Below are 18382 nucleotides of genomic sequence, written 5' to 3' on the forward strand. Positions count from 1 at the left end.
TGATGATGTGCACTTCTAAGTTTGAGCTATAGAGGACTGTGGCTCCTTCTTAGGAGCATTCTCTCTCTCTTTCTCTCTCCAGTCTCTTGCTCCAGGAGAAGCAAGCTTCCATGTGGTGAGAAGCCCCATGGAGAAGGCTCACAGGGTGAGAACAGAAGCCTCGGAAAGACAGCCAGAAAGATCCAAGGCCTGCCAAGACCATGTGAGGGAATGTAGAAGTCTCCAGTCTCCGTGAAACCTTAAGATGACTATAGCTCTTTTGGCAGCTTGTGAGAAAAGCAAACTTGTGAGAAATCCTGAGCCAGAACCATCCAGCCACGTCCAAAGTCCTGATTCCTGTAAGATAGCAAATATTTGGTGTTGTAAACTGTTATGTATTTAAGTAATTTGCTACACAGCAATAGAGAACACTGGGAGAAACATTTTGGTGGAGGCATGAGGTAGCATCCAAGACACAGTAGGCTAAATAGTGTTTTAGACAAAGGAAAATGGAAAGGGGAAAGGCAGATGAACTCTTTCAAGAACTTGAATGTAAGGAAAGGATGGGTGATTGACAAAAATAGCACGGATTTGGCATCAGGAAAAAGTTTGATGATTTTTATACTTTAATGGGAGAGGCTTGATCATGTTTTTGTTTTGAGAAGGAAAAACCAATAGAGAAGAGTTTGGATGATAAAGATCATGGGAGGGGGGCAATGAGGATGCATCAGTGTTTTCGTGGAGGTAGAGGAAAGGGGACACATTCTCCTAGTGACAGGAGGACAGTGAGGGCACAGAGAACTGAGGCCAGGAGAGGGAAGACGTGGGACATCTTAATGGCCCTGCCATGTTTGACTCTACCTCTTGCTGGTTCTAGACCACTGCTAAAAAAATATGCCATATCTAAGTTGCCTAGTCTTTCCAGGTTCCAAAAATTTTATATGCTCCCAAGTCTCCACCCAAGGAGAAAACTAGGGGCCCTAATATCAAACTGTAAGAAAGGAATAAACTCACAATATGAACAGTTTCTGCTCTGTTCTAGGTATGTTATTTCATATAATCAGAGCTAGAAGTGTCTAAGAGTGGAGGAGACCCACTGTTTTGGAATGATTGGATACTGATGATAGAACAATCCTCTCCAGACCATAATGAAGTCATTCCATAAAAGGAATGGGTGCATTATTCCAATCCCACCGGTTTAGGTTTTATGACAATTCTTTCCTTCTCTCATGCTTGTGTTCACCTTTTTTCTTTCACCTGGTGTGTTCTTCATCCTGTCCTGTGTTCAGGCTTTGCATGATCACTCCTAACCAGTTCAAGACTTCCTTGTTTGTTTCCTAATGCTGGCCCGTTTGACATCTCTTCCTCTGATTCTTGTAGCATTTTCTTTGAACGTTGTGTTTTTGTGCCTTGTACCTCCTATTCGTTCTTTGCATACTTAAAAGAGTGCCCCAGTTACGCTATCACACTTCTGTATGACTCAGAGACTATGCCACACTCACCTGAATACTCTTACGTATAGCACCTGTCACATAATAATCTGGTTACGTGGAACACTGTATGTAAAATGCTTCTAACATGATCCTTGACACATAGTAGGTTCTTTACGGTTTGCCTTCCCTATTCACTGGATGGAAAGGTTAATGTCCAGGTGGCTAAATGGACTGACCAAGGAAGGAAGGAACTCTGGCAATCCTATCTGTCCTCAGAGCACCCCAATAAGAATGCTGTATACTTTAGGAATATCTTTCCTCATTTTTTCATATCTGTTGGAAATACTTGAGACGATCCCATTGAAGATCATTTTCAACTCTGATAGCTAGCTGTTATTCACCGGGATCTGGTTTAAGGACATCCTGATAATGAATACCCAGTATCTCTGCAGTCCCAACTCTTGGTTGCAGAGGCCCCGATGGTATTGAATTTTCTACTTCAAACCTGTCAAAATGAGGGGAATCCCCCCAGATCAACTACTGCAGAAGCTGTGAGAATCCATTAGAGTTCTGGGAAGGCTTTCTTACTCATCACAGAATTAGTTTTCACAGCTTCTCTGTGAGATCAGTTGGGCAAGTGTTGGTGCCGTCGTGCAGTAAAGTTTTGATTAAATTTTATCCTGCCAAAACATATATGTTCACTGTGTTAGTGAACATTTGCTTTTCTCGGGAACTTGTCAGGCATGCTTGCGGTTTTTATTTTATTTGAGCAGTGTTCCTCTTCCCTTGGCTTTGAAGTAGGGACAAAAGCAGGAAGTACACGGGGGGTCTGAGGGGTCTGAGTATAAAGGAAGGGAATGGAAGTCCACACTAATGTACATAAGCCTGCAGTTTATAGAATGTCAGCTCTGCCAAACCCTTGACGGGTTGTCACTGTGACCCTCATCACAGCCCCATGAGACAAATATCGTGATCCTTATTTCAGAGACATGAAAATAAAAATTTACAGACATCACCTAAGCTTACACAGCTAAAAAAGCAGCCACGTTAGGATTTCATCCCTCTCCAAAGCTTTAGCTATTGCCATTACACCAGGCTGCAGTTCCAGCTGGTGGGAGTGAATAGAACCTTCCCTGTACTTCTATTAATTTGCAACAGTAGCACCAAGTTTTTGAAACTTAAACTTTTTAAAAACTCTCTCACACAATGTATTTTTTTTTTCATTTACTTGTTATGGTGAATTACTTCTGACATAGAGAAAACTATAGGAAATAATAACACGTGATATATGTAGGTGTCCACTGGCAAACTTAACAAATCCTGACAATTTGCCATTTTGCTCCCAATCTCTTGTTTAAAACACACGAATCATACAGTTGAAGTCTCTAATATAACTTCCTATTCTCATTTCCCTCCTTCCATTCCCAGAGACATTATTCTGAGACTGCTTTGTATCATGCTTGTGTTTTTGTTTTGTTTTGTTTGTTTTTTTAAGATTTATTTATTATTTGAGAGACAGAGAAAGAGAGGAGGGACAGAGGGAAAGGGAGAGAATCCTCAAGCAGGCTCCCTACTGAACACAAAGCCCAACGTGGGGCTCGATCCCAGGACCCTGGGATCATGACCTGAGCCAAAGGCAGCTGCTTAACCGATTGAGCCACCCAGGTGCCCCCCAAAAAATCTTTCTAGTTAACTGTAAATTAACAGTTAAAATTATTTACGTAAATTAATAAAAAATGTAAATGTATGAGTTCTTTTCTTCACCAGTAAGTGTGGTATAATGAATAGTTTTTAATCTTCCTTTAATTGATTTTTCAGACTTTAAGTCATTATGATTATTAATTCATTGAGGACTGTGAATACAATTGTATAAATAGTAGGGGATTGAGTTAAACCTGTGCTGACTGCAAGGTAAAATAATATTCTTTGCTTCTGCTTACTGTATGAGGAAATTAAGACCTAAGAGCCTGATGTCATTGAAAAGTAAGTGCTAGAAAATCTGGACAAAATAGAACACAACTGCCTGACGCTCTGGAGACAGAATAAAAAAGCAGGCAGGATTTGGAGGAGCAGTGAAATCTGCACAAGGAAGCTTCTGTTTCTTGTGGCTTTCCTCTGAAAGCAGGAACTTGAAGATGGATCAATAGAAAAAGTAAATGATCTGAATGACAGGAAAACAAACAAACAAACAAACAGAGCTCCAGGGATATATGGAACCATTCCAAAAGGTCTAACGTGTGTAAATGTAATTAAAGATGGAGAAGAGAAAGAGACAAGGACAGAAAAAGTATCTCAAGAAATAATGGCCAAAAGCTTCCAATTGGTTACTGAGTTAAATTTATAAATTCCATAGTTTCATGAACCCCAAACAGAATAAGCTGAAAGAAAATCATACCTTGGCCACCATGCTTAAAGGTAAAGGGACAATCAGGGAATCATTCTTTCTGAGAAAATGGCCCATTACTTTCCACAACTATTTGAATGATTACAAATTCTCATCAGAAACCAAGGAGGCAGCATACCATGAGATATCTTTAAAGCACTGAAAGGGGGGAACAAAACGTGTTAACTTAGAATTTTGTATCCCCCAAAAATATCTTCCATGGATGAAAGCAAAATAAAGGTATTTTCAAATAATGGAAAATTAAGGGTATGGGTTGCCACCACACTTGGCTCTGCAAGAAATGTTACAGTGAGTTCTCTAGGCTGAAGGGAAAGAGCAGCACAAGGAAATTCAGAAATGAGTCAGTACAAAGATTTATATACTAGATTGTTTGGAGGGAAGAGGGTGGTTTGTTTTTTCTTTATTCTTTTTTTTTTTTTGAGTCTGTATATTTATTTTGTTCTATTCTTTTAAATGGCAAATATTCTAGGAAGTTATGATGTTCTGATGTTCATCAGGTTTCCATGGCTTCGCACATGTTGTCCTTTCTGCCTGGAATGCTCTTAACCAATCTGTTCACCTAGAAAACTTCTGTACCTCTTTTCAATTTTATCTTGAAATGTATGATATCATTAATGACGCCTTCTGTGATGCAGTCAGCCAAGCTTTAGTGTTCCTCTTCATATGCTCACACTGCATACATAAAGTGAACCCCAGTAAGAAATGAAATTGTTGTTCACGGCTTTTTGTTTGCTTATCCCTTCCCAACTAGATTGTAGGCTTTTAGAGGAAAGAGAATGATGCATAGGATGTACTAGGTTCCTACTTATTCCTACTTAATGAACAAGCATAACAAACAGCTAAGCCTAACATTTAAGGCAAACAAAAAGTGTTCATGTATGTTTTCTCTCCTCTTTATTAAAAAAGAAAGACATATATAGGAATGGTTTATACATATGTGTATATATAGATTCTGTATAGTCTGTATATGTATTTATATTCTGTATATATGTGGTTAAAATTATATATGATATATAAGTATATAATCTTAATTTTTAAATGATTTTTTAAAGTATTTACATGTGCAGTAGTTAAAAATTTACCTTATGATTATCACATGCCAAAATTAACATTTTGAGAAATGAAAAGATGATTTGTTAAAGGTGCAGAAATACAGCAAAATCTAAGTATTATATATATATTTTTAAGATTTTATTTATTTATTCATGAGAGACACAGAGAGAAAGAAAGGCAGAGACATAGGCAGAGGGAGAAGCAGGCTCCATACAGGGGGCCTGATTGATGCAGAACTTGATCCCTGGACCCTGAATCAAGACTTGAGCCGAAGACAGTCACTCAACCACTGAGCCACTCAGGTGCCCCTAAGTATTATATTTTTTTATCATTTTTTTTTGTCACAAGCATACTCTTTAATAAAACTGTTTCTTCTCTTAATTTCTTTCTAATGCTATTTAAAGACAAACTTTTAACATTGTCTTATAGAGTTTGCTAATATGTAGATGTAATACATATGACAACTACAACATAAAGCATGGTGGGGGCATAAATGGATGGACTTATATTATTGCAAGGATTATATATGTGTAAAGGCATGTAGAATTAACTTCAAGTTATTAACTCTAAGATTAACTCTAAGACTCTGAAAAACTAAGTATATATATTATAGTTCTTTTTTTATATTATAATTCTTAAAACTAAAAATATAACACAAAGAAGTATCACCAAAAATCCAATAGATAATATTAAAATGGAATTCTAAAATATAGAGAATATAAATAATTCAGAAAAAGACAGGAAAAAAGACAATAAATGAATAGTAAAGAGAGGGAACAAACTAAGTGATAAATTAGTAGACCTAAATCTAATCATATTAATAATATTAAATATTGATGGACTAAACATGCCAAAAATGATCAAAATAATTTTTAAAGCCAAGATTAAACTTATGTTGTCTATAAGAGACATATTTTTGTAACAAAATGTAGCTTTATTTATCATATAGTCATATTTAAACATAAAGACTGAAACATAAAGATTGAAAGTAAATACATGGATAAATACAGATCATATAAATAGCACAAGACGACTACAATGGATATATTAATATCAGATAAAACAAACTCTTAGATAAAAAGTAGAATTTTGCCAAGAATAAAAGAGGCCTTTCATAATGTAATGTTATCTATTGATTTTTAGCTCAATCAAGAGACTATGATAATCAAATATATATTATATATTACAATCAAATATATATTAATACTATACAATATATTAATAATGCAATTATTATATATCAATAATACTATATAATATATTCGGTATATTTGGTATATATCTTACATATAATATTTATATATACTTTATATGATATATTATTAATATTATAATTAATAATTATATATTAATAACACTGTACCATGTACTAGTATAGTATATTAATAATATATATTAAGTATATTATATAATATATTTATATATACTATATATATATATATATATACTATATATATATCTAAGAACCTCAAAATAGAAGAGGAAATTGATAGAATTAAAACAGAAATGGAGGGGCACCTGGGTGGCTCAGTGGTTGAGCATCTGCCTTCAGTTCAGGTGGTGATCCTGGGGTCCTACGATCAAGTCCTGCATCGGGCTCCCCACTGGGAGCCTGCTTCCTCCTCTGCCTATGTCTCTGCCTCTCTCTGTGTGTCTCTCATGTATAAATAAATAAAATCTTAAAAAAAATAAAAATATAGGGATACCTGGGTGGCTCAGCAGTTGAGCGCCTGCTTTGGGCCCAGATCATGATCTTGGAGTCCTAGGATCAAGTTCCACTTCAGGCTCCCTGCAGGGAGTCTGCTTCTCTCTCTGCCTGTGTCTCTGTCTCTCTTTCTGTGTCTCTCATGAATAAATAAATAAAATCTTAAAAAAATAAAAATAAATAAAAATATAAATAAAACAAATGGATATAATACATAATCCTACTACATAATCATAGTAGGAGGAGTTAACATTCGTTTCTCAGAAATTGATGGAACAAGAACAACTAGATTTTTAAAAAGTAAAAAAATAGAGAATCTGCTATTAATCACCCCTAATTTCTACTTGTAAATCATTATAACCAACAATGGTAAGATATACATTCTCTTCAAGTGCTCATGGATCTTTCATAAGCAAAGACTGTATGTTAGGTTATAGCAACAGTTTCAATAAATTTAAAAGGATTCAATCCATACAAAGTATGTTCTCTTACCACAATGGAATCAAATTAGAAACCAATAACAGAAAGATATCTAGAAATTTTCTAAATATTCATACCCAAAGAGTCAACCTTAACTCATATCTCACATTTTACAAAAAAAAATAAATAATAATAATAATAATAACAACTCAGGATGGATTGTAGACCAAAACTAAAAAACATAAAGCTATAAAAATATCTGTCTAAAAGAAAACATAGAGAAAAAAAAGTCTTTGTAACCTTGGTTTAAGTTCTTTAGTATACCAGTATACCATATGCCAGAAGTATGCTCCATAAATCAAATCTATCAAAGCTAAAATTTTTTATCTATTAAAGGCACTTTAAAAAGGATAAAACGACAAGTCACAAACTGTGAGAAAGTATTTTCAATACATATATTTGACAAACATTTGTATTCTAAATATATAAATAACTCTCAAAAACTCTCAAGCTAGAACAACCCAAATTCTTTTAAATGCAAACGATTCAGGCATTCAAATTGGCAAAGAAGAAGTCAAACTCTCTCTCTTCACCGATGACATGATACTCTACATAGAAAACCCAAAAGTCTCCACCCCAAGATTGCTAGAACTCATACAGCAATTCGGTAGCGTGGCAGGATACAAAATCAGTGCCCAGAAATCAGTGGCATTTCTATACACTAACAATGAGACTGAAGAAAGAGAAATTAAGGAGTCAATCCCATTTACAATTGCACCCAAAAGCATAAGATACCTAGGAATAAACCTAACCAAAGAGGTAAAGGATCTATAACCTCAAAACTATAGAACACTTCTGAAAGAAATTGAGGAAGACACAAAGAGATGGAAAAATATTCCATGCTCATGGATTGGCAGAATTAATATTGTGAAAATGTCAATGTTACCCAGGGCAATATACTCGTTTAATGCAATCCCTATCAAAATACCATGGACTTTTTTCAGAGAGTTAGAACAAATTATTTTAAGATTTGTGTGGAATCAGAAAAGACCCCGAATAGCCAGGGGAATTTTAAAAAAGAAAACCATATCTGGGGGCATCACAATGCCAGATTTCAGGTTGTACTACAAAGCTGTGGTCATCAAGACAGTGTGGTACTGGCACAAAAACAGACACATAGATCAATGGAACAGAATAGAGATCCCAGAAGTGGACCCTCAACTTTATGGTCAACTAATATTCGATAAAGGAGGAAAGACTATCCATTGGAAGAAAGACAGTCTCTTCAATAAATGGTGCTGGGACAATTGGACATCCACATGCAGAAGAATGAAACCAGACCACTCTCTTTCACCATACACAAAGATAAACTCAAAATGGATGAAAGATCTAAATGTGAGACAAGATTCCATCAAAATCCTAGAGGAGAACACAGGCAACACCCTTTTTAAACTCAGCCACAGTAACTTCTTGCAAGATACATCCACGAAAGCAAAAGAAACAAAAGCAAAAATGAACTATTGGGACTTCATCAAGATAAGAAGCTTTTGCACAGCAAAGGATACAGTCAACAAAACTAAAAGACAACCTACAGAATGGGAGAGGATATTTGCAAATGACATATCAGATAAAGGGCTAGTTTCCAAGATCTATAAAGAACTTATTAAACTCAACACCAAAGAAACAAACAATCCAATCACGAAATGGGCAAAAGACATGAAGAGAAATCTCACAGAGGAAGACATAGACATGGCCAATATGCATATGAGAAAATGCTCTGCATCACTTGCCATCAGGGAAATACAAATCAAAACCACAATGAGATACCACCTCACACCAGTGAGAATGGGGAAAATTAACAAGGCAGGAAACCACAAATGTTGGAGAGGATGCGGAGAAAAGGGAACCCTCTTACCCTGTTGGTGGGAATGTGAACTGGTGCAGCCACTCTGGAAAACTGTGTGGAGGTTCCTCAAAGAGTTAAAAATAGAGCTACCCTATGACCCAGCAATTGCACTGTTGGGGATTTACCCCAAAGATACAGATGCAGTGAAACGCCGGGACACCTGCACCCCGATGTTTATAGCAGCAATGGCCACGATAGCCAAACTGTGGAAGGAGCCTCGGTGTCCATCGAAAGATGAATGGATAAAGAAGATGTGGTCTATGTATACAATGGAATATTCCTCAGCCTATTAGAAACGACAAATACCCACCATTTGCTTCAACGTGGATGGAACTGGAGGGTATTATGCTGAGTGAAGTAAGTCAGTCGGTGAAGGACAAACATTATATGTTCTCATTCATGTGGGGAATATAAATAACAGTAAAAGGGAATATAAGGGAAGGGAGAAGAAATGTGTGGGAAATATCAGAAAGGGAGACAGAACGTAAAGACTGCTAACTCTGGGAAACGAACTAGGGGTGGTAGAAGGGGAGGAGGGCGGGGGGTGGGAGTGATTGGGTGACTGGGCACTGGGGTTATTCTGTATGTTGGTAAATTGAACACCAATAAAAAAATAAAATAAATGCAAACGATTCAAAAACTTCACCAATAAAGAATACAGATGACAAGCATATGAAAAGATAACACCATTAGTCATTAAGAAAATGCAATTATAAAAACATTTTAAAAATTACTAGTTATATACCTATTAGAATTGGTTTCTTTAACAATATCAAGTGCTGGGGAAGATGCAGAACTGGAACTTGTAATACGTTGTTGTAAAATGATGTAGCCACTTTGAAAAAAACCAGTTTGGCAGTTTCTTATAAACATCTACAGAGCATAATCCAGCACCCCACTCTTAGGTATTTACCCAAGGGAAAGGAAACTTACGTTCACACATAAATCTGTACACAACTGTTTATAGCTGCTTTATTTATAATTGTCAAAAACTAGAAACAGCCTAAATATCTGTCACTGTGTGAAATGGTAAATAAAATGTGACGTACTCGGCAAATTTAATGCAATTACTTGGCAATAATAAGGAATGGAGTGATCACACAGATGTATCCCAGGACTGTTATGCTGAACCCCATACAATAGAGTACGTCTGTATGATTCCATTTAGGTAAAATGCAAACTAACCCACAGTGAAAAAAAGGCCTATCAATGATTGTCTGTGATGAGGAGCGGAGGGAAGAATGCACTGCAAAGAAGCATAAGGAATCTTCTGGGAATGAGGCAATATTCTGTATCTTGATTGGTGGGCTGGTTTCACAGGTATATGTAACTGTCAAACTTACAGAATTTACGCTTAAAATAGATACAGTTTATTGTAAATAAATTATTTACCATCAAGTTGATATGGAAAAGACATCTCTAATAGTCATTTTACCTTCTTGTATTGTTCTTCTTTCTCCTAAAAATGAATAACACATAAAAATTTTTTTCTAGTAAAGTGATTTGCATAATCAAGTCACTAATATACCATCTTTCTAGAGTCTCTTCTCATCTATCACAGTTTTCCCATCTTTTTTTCTTCACCAGCTTCCTTGAGCTCAAGTAGCATACATGTTCTGGAGCACTAATCCCACTTCTCTAGACAGAAGTTCTGTAGCTAAATTCTTTTCCCCAGAATTTGGTGCTCAGAATGATTTTGTTTTCCCTTGAATTGAACTAAACTTCTTCGATTCTGCATTTTTCCATCTACTCATGACCAGGCTCAGTCTCAGAGCTCAGTGCAACTGAATTATGGTTGCCTGGGGAGATCCTATTCCAATTCTTATATAGAAGCCAGATTGGCTCAGAAAAACTTGTCAACCAGGAATGGTGTCTTCAGTGCCTAGCTCTCAGAGTCCACAAACTCAGACAGGGGCTTGGAGAACACTAGTCCAGTCCCTGGCTTCCATTCCACCTGACCCTCACCACCAAGGCATCTTCTAGCCTTTTCTTGAACACTCCGGTGATGAGGAGCTCACAGCCAGGTTTATTGTCTTCCTTATGATTAATCAAGTCTCTCTCCTTAAAGTTTATTCCTTGTTTCCTTTCTGGCCTTTCTCCCCACTTTCTGGGGTGCGCAGAGTTCTCATCTCACCTTCCAATTGCCCAGAGCCCCTTCTGCACATCTAGGCAGTTCCCAGCAGAGGGCACTCCAAGCACTGCTCGTTACCTCCTCTGCAGACTCTGCCTCTGTTTCCATTTCTTTATCCTCTGCCCTGTGACAAGGTGTCAGCCCAACTCATCCCTGCCAAGAGATACTTAGTTGTCATTTCAGATTACTTAGTGCTTTAAAACCAAGAAAAAGTAGACAGATACCTAAAAGTAGAATTGCTGGATTATATGGTAACCCTATATTTTAACATTTTCAGGACTACCAAACTGTTTTCCAAAGGCATTGCACCATTTTATACTCCCACTAACAATGTATGGGGTTCTGATTTCTTCCTATCCTCCTCAACCCTTGTGATTGTCTGTCTTTTTAAATTGTAGCTATTCTGGTAAGTGTGAAATGGTATCTTTTTTTTTTATTTTTTTTTTTTTTGGTTTTACCAAGAAATCTCACAGGTACTATATTTATTCATTTCAGAAAACAGATGTCAACTTAAATATTGTTACTTGAGTAGTAAATTGTTAAATAGACAACCAGTCAGAGTTGCAGCTTTTCTAAAATCATTCTATTTTACAGTCTCTAGTGTGGGTATTTTAAGATTCCTATGTTTACATAACACTTGTTTTTTGGGGGGGGGTTTATGAAGCAATTATTTTTATTGTTTTTTTAAATTTTTTATTGGAGTTCAATTTGCCAACATTTAGCATAACACCCAGTGCTCATCCCGCCAAGTGCCCCCCTAAGAGCCCATCACCCAGTTACCCTAACCCCCCCAACACCTCCCCTTCCACTACCCCCTGTTCATTTCCCAGAGTTAGGTGTCTCTCATGTTTTGCCACCCTCACTGATAAGTGAAATGATATCTTACTGTGGGTTTTTTTTTAATTTATTTATTCATAGAGACACACACACAGAGAGAGAGAGAGAGAGAGAGGCAGAGGGAGCAGCAGGCTCCATGCAGGAAGCCTGACGTGGGACTTGATTCCGGGTCTCCAGGATCATTCCCTGAGCTGACCGCAGCGCTAAACCGCTGCGCCGCCGGGGCTGCCCTTATTGTGGTTTTGATTTGCATTTCCTTGATGATTAATGATGTCGAACATACTTTATGTCCTTATTCATTTCTATGCCTCCTGTGAAGAAATGTCTATTCAAATCTTTTATCCTTTTTAATAGAGTTATTTATTTATTATTAAGTTGTAAGCGTTCTTTATATATTCTGGATAAAAGTCCCTTATCAGATATATGATTTGCAAATATTTCTTCTCAGTCTGTTGGTTTACTTTCTTGGTGGTGTCCTTTGAAGTAAAAGTTTTTGATTTGGATAAAATCCCACTTGCCAATCTTCTCTTTTATTGCTTGTGCTTTGGGTGGCATATCTAAGAAATCATTGCCTCGCCCAACATCATAAAGATTATTCCTATGTTTGTTTCTATACCTTTTTATATTTTCGCTCTTACATTTACCTTCATAATTCACTTTGACTTAATTTTTTTTGTTTATTGTTTGAGATAGGGGTTCAAGTCCATGCTCCTGCATGTGGATATCCAGTTGTCTCAATATAGATTTGTTGAATGAATGAATGAAAAGTTTGATATGACTTGTCTTTAGAGATCACCAAGCTTCTAGGTTTTTACTATAGTTCTTATAGGCTAAGGGAAAATAATGAATCTAGTAAACTGGTGCCGGATGGAACAAATCTCCCTAACATATTTCTAGGGCTTTTAGAATGAAGAAGAGAGTGCATGAGAACTATTGATAAGATGTGATGGCACTTCAGCCACCTTAGGCTCTGCTGATAATTCTGCTAGTAGCCAAGTTGGGAATGGAAAGGGTTAGAGTATTTATAGCACTTGTGAATTTGGGAAGACAAATGCCTTGTTTATGGGGGAAAAGTAGACCTCAGCTCAGTTGAGAAGACCAGATAAAGATTACATGGAGCCCCTAGAGTCCAAATGACTACTGTATATAAGACAACAGGCCTTATTTTCATCCTTAAAATTTTCTATCCCAATTTTCAATTAAATATATGGGGAATTTTATCCATCTTTTTTTAAAAAGATTTTATTTGTTTATTCATGAGAGACACAGAGAGAGAGAGGCAGAGACATAGGCAGAGGGAGGAGCAGGATCCCTGAGGGGACCCCAGTGCGGGACTCAATCCCAGGGCCCAGGGATCATAACCTGAGCCAAAGGCAGATCTCAACCACTGAGCCCCCCAGGTGCCCTGGGATATTTATCCATCTTTAAAATTCATTTCTAGTTTCATTACGGCCATAAGGAGGACCTAGTCTGTGTGCATTTTCTGTGAATGCTTCCCAGACTCTTCTAGATAACTCTGCCCTCATTATTCCATCTACCCTGGCTTTCCCAAATCCTCAACTCTGTCCTCCAACTCACTGAGACCATCAGCCTCTGTTTGGATTTCCTTCCCTGTGCTGTGGCTTGGAAGCTTTCTTTAATCAATAATCAAGGAAATTGTGGGCTCACCTTGTTTGTTTCCCTTTGCTCAGTAACCACTGTCATGCACTATTGTTCAACATTTGAACATTGTTTCATATATTTTTCTAGTATTCTAGTTATAAATACAGTCCTGATTTTGATGTCATGATCATTTGTGGATGTCATGTGTCACAAATTTCAACATGTCATATTTTTCATTTTCATTTTTTTTTCTTTTTTCTTTTCTTTCTCATTTTCATTTTTATTCAGAATATTCTTTTTTTAAGATTTTATTTTTAAAGTAATTTCTACACCCAACATGGGGCTCAAACTCACAACTCTGAGATCAAGAGTTACATGCTCTATGGACTGAGCTAGCCAGGCATTGCTGATTCAAAACTTTTAATTTATTGTGCAATTTCTCCTTTGACATATAGGTTATTTGAAAGAGTATGGATAATGTCCACAGAGAGGTGTGTTGAAATTTGACTGCAATTATGGATTTATTTCTCCCTCCAGTTATATAAGTTTTTGCCTATATATTTTGAAGCTGTTATTTGATGCATACAAGTTTAGGCTTGTCTTTTTAATAAATTGATTTCTTTATCATGATGCAACGTCTTTCTTTGTCACTTATAATATTCCTTGCTCTAAAGCCCAAATGTCCATTGATAGATATGAATTGAATGGATAAAGAACATGGTGTGTGTGTGTGTGTGTGTGTGTGTGTGTAACATTACTCAGCCATTAAAAAAAGAATAAAATCTTGCCATTTGCACATGTATGGATCTAGAGGGTATAATGCTAAGTAAAATTCATCAATCAGATAAAGACAAATACCATATGATTTCACTCATATGTGGAATTTAAGAAATAAAACAAAAAAACAAGGAAAGAAAGAGATAAAGTAAAAAAAAAAAAAAATAGAAGAGAACAAACTAATGGTTACCAGAGTGGAGGGATAGGTGAAATAGATTAAGGAGATTAAAAGTACACTTATCATGAGCACAAAGTCATGTATAGAACTGTTGAATCACTATACTGTACACCTGAAAGTAATATAACACTGTAAAGTATGCTAGAATTAAATTTTTACAATATTTTATCTAAATTCAATTTGCAAACGTTTAGTCTTGGCCAACACCCAGTGTTCATCTTGTCAAGTGCCCTCCTTAATTTTAAATTTTTAAAAAAATACATTCCTTTCTCTAAAATCTATTTGATCTGATATTAAAATAGCCACTCCAGATTTATTTTAATTAATGTTTTCAGAGTATATATTTTTCCATCCACTTACTTTTAACCTGAATATTTGTATTTCTAGCAGGTTTCTTGTATCTGGTATATAGTTGGACCTTGCTTTTTTATCTAGTCTGAAAATTTCTACCTTTTATTTTTTTTTTTTTTTTTTTTTTTTTTTTTTTTTTTTTTTTTTTTTTTTTTTTTAAATTTCTACCTTTTAATTGGAATGTTTATACCATTTACATTTCATGTAATTACTGATATGATTAAGTTTAAATTTACCATCTCACTGTTTTCTACTTTCTCCATCTGTTTTATGTTCATTTATTTTCTGCTTTCCGTACATTATTTTGGAATAATGTTTTCCTTTTCCACTATTAGTTTATTACCTACTATCTCTTTTTTGAGTCATTGCTCCAGAGTCTATACAATATACATCTTTAACTTAACACAGTTTACATTCAGATTTATACCTCTCTATACATAGTATAGGAATCTTACATTAATGAATGCATTAAGTGCATTAATGAATCAATTAATGAAATTTAATTGATTTGATAACATTTGCTTTCTAGTCAATGCTGAAAAAAAGTGCATCCTCATAAGGAAGGATCCTTTCTTTGGGGCCTCTAGAGTAAAGGAAAACAAAGACCATGGGGCACCTGGGTGGCTCAGTCGATTAAGCATCTACCTGCACCTCAGGTTATGATCTCAGGATCCTGGGATGGAGCCCTGCCCTCCATCCAGCTCACTACTCAGCAGGGGGTCAGCTCAGTCCTCTCCCTCTCCTTCTGACCCTCCCCTCTCTCTCTCAAATAAATAAGTAAAATCTTTTTTTTTTTTAAAGGGAAAATAAAGATGATAAAAAGGGCAAAACCTCTGGGTGCTTACTCCTCTGGAGGCTCTCATCTCCCTACCGGCCTCACCGAACTTGAATGCAGCCACACACTTCTCAGAACAATTCCTTCACCTCTTTCTCACAAGTGTCACTGCTGCTCAGACTTAAAACCATCTTTATGAGGTGAGTGGACAGAAATACAACTAAATTCTTTACTGTGAGGCACAACCATATGGCTTGTGTTTAAAGAAACTCAGCATCTTTCCTTGTGAAAAAGGAACTCTAAGAAGAGCTTATTCTCTCTTCCAGGGGGATTCTTTCCCTGGGAGGATAAAGAAGGGATCCGACTTATGCAGAGGGAAGACAGGGAAGAGAAAGAAGCTCCCTATCAGGAGAGGCCCACTCTTCCAAGGCCCTTTTCCTGACCTCATTGCTACCCTTCAAATGCCTCCAGCCCTGCTTCTGCATAACTCCCCACCCTCCTCTACTTCTCTATTCTCCCTCTGCTTCCAGCCAGCCTGCCATATGGGACAGGTCTTGGATGTCCCTCACTTAGCCTCTGTCTACGTTGAGCAAAGCCAAACCCTGAAGCCACGGAGGTTGGGACAAAAGGAACTGAGGTTAGTACATATTTAACCTTCTTCAACAATGTATTTCACTCATCCAAATCTTAAGCTGTGGTTGGTGAGAAAAAATGAGACACAGTACAAATAACATGGAACCTTTTAAGATCACAGCTTAATGGACTTACAGAGAGAATGACCAAATCTCTTACTCAGAAATTAAATCCACTCAGTGGCTATTAAATCATCCAAGCACCCACATTACCATCTGGCACCATGCCTCTTTCTTTTATCATGGGATAGTATAGATGCTATAAAACAATCAGCAGCCTTTTCTAGAAGGTTTTGCTTAACATTTATTGCTACCCTCGCCTATTTGCCATGCCTGGACCTCAGCCCACTGTCTATTAGAGAATCAAAAGGCCAGGCAAGAAAGGAAATGACTTTTCATGAGTCCATTCCTTCATGTGCCAAGAGCTTTATCCTTTGATTCTTGGTGAGATTACCATAAGGTTACCACAAAAAGTCATGACAGTTATTGGAAAACTGCAAGGCAGTAAAATCATAGGTTTATTTATTTGTTCCTGAAAGGGTTAGACCACCTAAATCACTATTTAATTGCAAATTTTGCATCAGAGGTCTCTTTTTTTCCTTTTCAAATTCAGGACAGCCAATGATCCTTAGGAAGACAAACGTTGGGGGTCAGGGGAATTTGTGACTTGTTTTTCCAGATTGAACACAAATGCCATCTGTTCTACACCACGATCTTTACTACACCTTCATTTTATGAAATAGGTTCGTGATAAGGCGTAGCCCGATCCTCTCCAGAGTGGAGTGCAGATTCCACAAAATGGATGTGACAATCTGTACATTCCTGAATCATTGCACCCCTCTGAAGCTCTGGCTAATTTTCTCCTGCCTGAGTGCCTCAGAAATCTAAATGGCAGTTCTTAAAGGGCAAAAATCATGTCTGACTCAATGATATCCTCCCACCTATTACCATTTTCCATATTTTAAATAATAAATGATTGCAGTGTGAATGAGTGTGTTCAGGCCTTAAATTCACACCCATTTATGTAGGTTGTGCTGGGTCTGTCTTATAAAAGCCTGCCATGCCCTAAGAAGAAAGACTGACTTCTGATCCTTAAAGGGACAAGAGAAGATGACCGCTCTGATCAGCTATGTGGCCCTGGGAAGCTTTTTAATACTACAGGTCTCAGTGTCTCCATCTCTTACGTGAAGGGGTGGGACTAGTGGATGTCTTAGATGTGCTTCAGCTCTTTAATTCTAAAAACAGAACACTACAACGTCTTCTACAAGGTCAGTAGGAAAACATCCTTCCGTGACAGTTTCAGCAAGAGCGAGATCGACTATCTATTTAGCTAAGCCACCATCATATTTTATCCCCTGGTTTCAAAACCCACTCCACAGAAACCTAAATTAACCATATTTTTGTAGCACTCTAGTTTTAGGAAAAAGGGGAAATACATTTAGGGATGAGCACAGCTTCCCTTTTATTGTATTCAATCTGCATACATATTCCAGCCCTAGACAGAGAAAATTGGTTGAAAGAAATGGTCCTAGAGCACTAAGAATACTTCAGCTATCAAGGGGAGAGTTAAGATTATGTGAAGTTGATTCCACACTATGTTTAAATTAAGAGGTCCACATTCAGGGCACCTTGCTGGCTCATTTGGTAGAACATGGTAGTCTTAATCTTGGGGTTGTGAGTTTGAGCCCCACCTTGGGTATAGAGATTACTAAAACATAATTTATTTTTATTTTTATTTTTATTTTTTTTCATACATTTTTTTAAAGTTCATAATCATGTTAACTTGAAACGACAATTTCCAAATATGTAAATTAACTTGTTACATCAGAGTTGGCCTAAAAGTTCTAGAGAGCATTCTCTTATGTCCCCTACCCCCCCAAATAAGTATGCTGAATGTCAGTTTTGCCCAGAGATTGTTTTTTTTTAATAAATTTTTATTTATTTATGATAGTCACAGAGAGAGAGAGAGAGAGAGGCAGAGACACAGGCAGAGGGAGAAGCAGGCTCCATGCACCGGGAGCCCGACATGGGATTCGATCCTGGGTCTTCAGGATCGCGCCCTGGGCCAAAGGCAGGCGCCAAACCGCTGTGCCACCCAGGGATCCCTTGCCCAGAGATTGTACCTACTGGGGAAAAAAAAGGAGCTGCCATTCATTGAGCACTTATCACATTTCAAGGACTGGCCCAACTGTTCTATAT

This window comes from Canis lupus, chromosome 17 (assembly GCF_003254725.2).
Source record: "Canis lupus dingo isolate Sandy chromosome 17, ASM325472v2, whole genome shotgun sequence".
NCBI classification, from domain to species: Eukaryota; Metazoa; Chordata; class Mammalia; order Carnivora; family Canidae; genus Canis; species Canis lupus.